The sequence below is a fragment of the Ictidomys tridecemlineatus genome, chromosome 1 (genome assembly GCF_052094955.1).
Source record: "Ictidomys tridecemlineatus isolate mIctTri1 chromosome 1, mIctTri1.hap1, whole genome shotgun sequence".
Lineage (NCBI taxonomy): Eukaryota > Metazoa > Chordata > Mammalia > Rodentia > Sciuridae > Ictidomys > Ictidomys tridecemlineatus.
In genome coordinates this window covers 6,056,473-6,062,472 of record NC_135477.1, presented here as the reverse complement: position 1 = coordinate 6,062,472, position 6,000 = coordinate 6,056,473, and positions in this window count along the sequence as shown.

The window sequence follows — 6,000 nt, the reverse complement described above, 5'->3', positions numbered from 1 at the left end:
ATGCTGAGCAGGAGGATCACAAGTTTGAGATCAGCGTCTGCAATTTATCTAGACCTTGTCTCAAAATAAAAAAAATAAAAAGGGATGGGGATGTAGCTCAGTGATAGGACACCTCTTTGTTCTATCCCCAGTACAAAAAAAAAACAAAAGTGAGGGCTATACATTGCCTCCCAGGAGTGCCACACATATAGATTCAATCAACCACTTAATGTTTCAACCATTCAGTATTTTCATATCGAAACTATTTGAGACAATACTGTGTCTGTACTGAAGCTCAGACGTTTCCCCTCGTCATTATTCCTTAGGCAGCACAGAACAGCGAGTATTTACACATCATCCTTGATGCATTAGGCCCTGGGAAGGTGCAGGAAGCTCTGTGGGGGTACATACAAACACTAAGCCATTTCGTATCTAGGAGCTGAGCATCCAAAGACTTGGGTACCATGGGGGTCCTGGAAGTAATCCCTGAAGAAACTAGGGAATGACGCTGCATTGTTAATTTTGACAGGTGCTTCCAGATAGCACACATCCTTGGCTCTAAGGATTTACTCTGCACACATCCTTTTATGCTCATTCCTAATAATACTCAATGTTAGAAATCGAGTGACTTAAGCCTTTTTATCGTCTGGCTGTATTGCCATTCACTCACTCGGTTAATAAACATACATAGGACACCGTCTGCACACTACGCACCAGTTGTTGGCACTCAGGTGGCAGCAGTGAACTAAGCTGGTCTGGTGCCTGCACCCACACAGCTTCCAGTACACACCAAGGTCCCCTCTGGTGAGTCAGAGGGGACCTGAAGAAAAGCGTCAGGAAGGGCAAAGGGGCTGCTATGCAGGGACGGTGCTGGGAAAGGTGCCTAGAGGTGACATTCGAGCACAGACCTAAGCAAGTGTGGAGCTGGGGCAGCGGGGAGGACTCTGAGGCTGGTCGAGGTGGGGTGAAGGAGGGAAAGCCAGGGCAGGCAGGACTGCAGAGGAGCCCCCTGCACACCTCTGAGCTTCCTGGAAAGACACCGAGGGAGGCCGTGTCCCTGGAACTCCCTGGGGCTGGGCACTGCCAGGTGTCCCACATGCCACCCACAGCAAGTGCCCGTTGACGACCCGCTGGGATCAGGAAGAAGGACCCCTTTCTACCGTTCCTCTCCGGTGCCTCTATGGTGAAATTGGCACCTAACCCTTGACCTTTTCCCAATGACCTTCTGCCTGCTGACTGTAAAGAGCCAAACTTGTCTTCTAAAAGCTTAAAACCTGGACCTACTCATATTTACCTTTCGCTATTGTTTTTGTAACCTGTTAACTTTTAGATTTCTAGCCATGGTCAACAGAAACAGCTCCTCAGTCCTGGATGGACAGTGCAGATCCGAAGGGTTTGTGGGAATTTGATTTTTTTACATTAAAGTCTGGAGTCCACCTAGGTTTTGTTTTTCGATGTGATGTACAATAGGGATCCAATTATATTTTCTTTCAGATACCCTTTGTGCTGACACTACTTATTAAATAATCCATCTTTTTCCCACGGCAACGAAACTTTGACACATATTATATTTTTGTATTTGCTAGCATCTATTTCTGGGTTCTCTATTCAGATCCACGGATCTATTTGTCTATTCCTCTCGGACACCCTGTGACTTGATTGCAGGGCTTTATGTCTCAAACTGTTATTCTGTAAGGCAAATGTACTTGCTGTTCTTTTCCATAACTTTCTCAGCTGCTCGGGAGGCATTATTCCTCTACGTAAGCTTTAATATAATTTCATTCAACTGAAAAAAAAAAAAACAAGAAGAAAGGGATAAAAACCCTCACTGAGGTTCTAATCAAAATTAGATTTCTTTTACATATTAGTTTGGGAGAATTGGCATTTTGGGATTGTTTGTTCAGATCTTATTTTACGTCATTCAACGAGAGTCTTTGGTTCTCTTCTTTTCCAAACGGCATTTGGTTGCTGAATTCATTCTGAGGTCTTGCGGCTTTTGCCATCTCTAAGAGCTCCATCAGTGTCCCGGCAGGCCACACGGGAATGCTCAGCAGGCCGGGGAGCCCAGGAGAGTTTCAGAAGAAAGTATCCGGAAAGGTACTGGTGGGTCAAGGGCAGCGGAGAAGCCCCAGGGAGAGCCGGGGCCCAGCGGTTCCTAGAACTGGCAGGGAAAGGCGGTCACTCAGGAGAGGTCCCTGGAGAGGGGCTGAGCCCTCGGTAGAGGAGGCTGCATGGCCACCCCTCAGTCCTGTAGAAAGGACAACCTGTGTCCACCTCCTACCTTCATTCCCCTGCTGCATCCCATTGGCTGAGCCAGCTGGAAGCCTTGCGTTGGGCCACCTTGGGTTTTTTCCATATTGATTCTATTAACCTAAAATAATTGGAGCCCTTAGGTTTCGTAGACCTAAAATGTGTCATGGTTGAGAATGAGTGATTCTGTCCCTTCTTTTCCAACGTTTGTATCGCTCACTCCATTTTCTTGTTCCATTAGATCATAAGCTGGCTAAAACACCTGATACTTATCATCTTACGTTTCTGGGGCAAGAAGTCCAAGATCGAGGTATTGGAGGGGTCTGCTTCCTCTGAGGCCACGTGGTGTTTCGTCAGCTCTTCATTGCTGGGACAAAATACCTGAGAAAAACAGCTGAAAGAGGGAAAATTGATCTTGGCTCATGGTTGCAGAGCTTTCAGTCCACGATTGGCTGGCACCAACAGTCTCTGGGCCTGTGTTGAGGCAGAACATCATGGCGTAAGGTGGATAAAGCTGCTCACCTCGTGGTGGCCACAAAGCAGAAAGAGGGAGAATGAAGGAGAAGGGCATGAACAGGATACAGTCCCCAAGGTCACACCCCCAAGGCCTACTGCCTCCAACTGGTTCCACCTCCCACAGTTTTCACCACCTCCCAATAACATCATCAAATTATGACTCCACTGGGGATTGATCCATTGGCGAGATCAGAGCCGCCTGACCCAATTACTTCCCCAGCCTCTGAGAACCGCTGCTCTGGGCACCAAGCCTTTAACAAACGAGCCTTTGGGGGACTGTCCAGATCAACCTGCAGTGGAGGTAGAACCTGTTCTGGCCCCTCCCCTGGCCGCTGGCCACTTGCTGGCCATCTTTGGTGTTTCTTGGCACCAGGGAAGGGGGACTCACTCCCAGCCCTCCCTGTGTGTCTGCAGGGTGTCCTTCTGTGTGTGCCTGTGTCCAGAGTGTGTCCCTTATGAGGGTCCTTGTCATACTGGATCAGGGCCCAACCCCAGGGACTTCATCATAACTTACCTTCTGTGACGATCTCATTTCCAAATGAGATCCCATCACAGGTGCCAGGGGTTAGGACATGGACATCCTTTGGGAGGTCAAGTTTGTGTATATGGGATTTATTTATCTAATCTTTAAATTTGGATAAAATGCAACGTGAACCCACCTTATCCTGCGTGTCCTTAACGGCACATCTCTAAGCAGCCTTACAACTTCTTCTACTGTCATGGGTTTATTAAAAGTTTTCACCTCTTGTTGAGCCATATTTAGGCAATTTCTAATCAGTTTTTTAAATCCACATTTTTAAAGTGTTTGCCACATTGTTTCACAAAAATCTTGTATACTTTCACTCTCTCACTATCCCATCCTTAATTAAGTGGGAAAGGAATTGATCTTTTTGGTTGTTCTTTTCAGAGAAACAGCTTTGGGATTAATTTGCCTTTCTACTATTTTTCTTGCTATGGTTTTTTATTTTATTAGTTTCACCTTTTAAATTAATGAATCTCCGTTTTCTAGCTTCTTTTTATTTTTTGTAGTTCCTTTTCTAATTTTGATTTATTTTGATTATTTTACCTTTTAATTTTAATGCCTTATTTTCAAACTTGATGATTAAATATATAGACTCAAAAGCATGTATGTGTATGCCATAAGTATTTATTTATTAAAAATTGTAACATATTTAAGGTGTACAATATGATGTTTTGATTTACATGTACCACACATAATACCACATAGACCCTATATTTTTACAGATCCATCCATCATCTCACATAACTAACTGTTATTTTTGGTATGGTGCAAACAATTAAGATCCATTAAGTTCTATTCAATAACAAATTTCAAGTACACCATTCAGTATTAACTACAGTCACCTTGTAATTCAGTTGACCTTCAGAACTTGTTCCGCCTACAGAACCGAAACTTTATACCATGGACTGCACTTTCATCTAGCTCACTGCCCTGTGTCTGGAAATCGCATTTACTTCCTGCTTCTATGAACTGAACTTTCCAGGATTCCACCTCTAGGTGACACCATCCAATATTCTCCTTTCTTTATCTGGCTTACTTCATTTAGCATAATGTTCTTCAAGTCCATCCACCAGTGGTACAATGTCCATTCCCGTGTGTGTGTGTGTGTGTGTGTGTGTGTGTGTGTGTGTGTGTGTGTGTGTACAGACCCTTAGGTGGTTTCCATATTGTTACTAGAACCTATTGTTAACAGAGCTGCACTGAACTTGGGTGTGAAGGATTCTCTTCCACATACTAGTTTCACTTCCCCTGGAGACATCATGTTCTGGACTGTATGGAAGTTCTAGTTTTGATCTTTTGAGGCCCCTCCACGCTGGTGTCCATAATTGCTTTATCCATTTATCACGAGTGTCCTCTTTTCTCCCATCCTCACCAACACTTGCTGTCCTTGCCTTTCTCAGAGAAGCTGTCCTGGCGGATGTGAGAGGCTGGCTCACAGTGACTTGGGTTTGCATTTCCCCAGTGATAAGTGACATTGAGCGTGCTCTCATGTAGCTATTGACCATTTGTCTCCTTGGGAAAATGTCTGTTTAGGTATTTGCCCCTTTTGTGATTGGGTTGTTCTAACTTTATTTTAGTTTTGCTGTGGATTCGCTTGTTCCTGACTTTATCCTGGACGTTGACCAACGAGGGCCTCCTCCGTCTTTCCCCTGGTCGGTGGTTTCTTTGCTGTGCAGAAGCTTAATTGGACAGAGTGCTGCTTATTGTTGATTTGTCACCAGTGTTTTTAATGTCACATGCAAGAAAACCATTGTCAAGCCCTGAGCCACGGAGCTTCTTCCCTGTTTTCTTCCAGGAGTTTCATGGTTTACTTTTTGTCATTAAACGTCTAATCCATTTGAGTTGGTTCTCGTGGGTGGTATAAGATGATCGTCCTGTTTTGTTCTTTGCTCACATGGGTGTCCAGTCCCAGCACCAAGAGACACACGTCCAGGTTTGCTCCTGGGCTCTCCATCCTGTGCCAGAGGTTTTTAGAATACAGCGTTTTCCTCATTGATTTCTAAGTAGTTTTCTATTCTTTTAAATTTTCTATTATTTGAACCAATGATTACCTGGGATTGTGGTTCTTAATTTACAACATTTTTCATCAACATTTAATTATTTGTTTATGACTTTTTAAAATTAAAATAATTATGCTTTTTGGTTTTAAGATCTGTTTATGTTACCAAGTGGGATGTGAGTGGTTTTTAAAAAATTATTATTGTATACAGAAACAGAGAGTACATCCTCATTTGGAGATATAAAGGCTCAGTGTTTGCCAGTGGAGTTGAATTTATTGATGGTATTATTGAGTTCCTTCACAACCTTACTTTATATCCAGTACGTCTGTATCTCATGATAATACTATTGGGGGTGGGGTACTGGGGATTGAACCCAGAGTGCTTAATTACCAAACCACATAGCCAACCCTTTTTATTTTTTATTTTTATCTTGCTAAGTTGCTTGGGGCCTTGCCAAGTTTCTGAGACTGGCCTTGAACTTGTGATCTTCCTGCCTCAGCTTCTCAAGTCACTGGGACTATAGATACGTGCCATCACATCAGGCCATAATAGTATTTTTTTTAAATATTTTATTTTTTAGTTGTACACAATACCTTTATTTTGTTTATTTATTTTTATGTGGTGCTGAGGATAGAACCCAGGGTCTCACACGTGCTAGGCGAGCACTGTACCGCTGAGCCACAACCCCAGCCCCCATAATAGTATATTTTAGATCTGCTTTCCACAGCATTT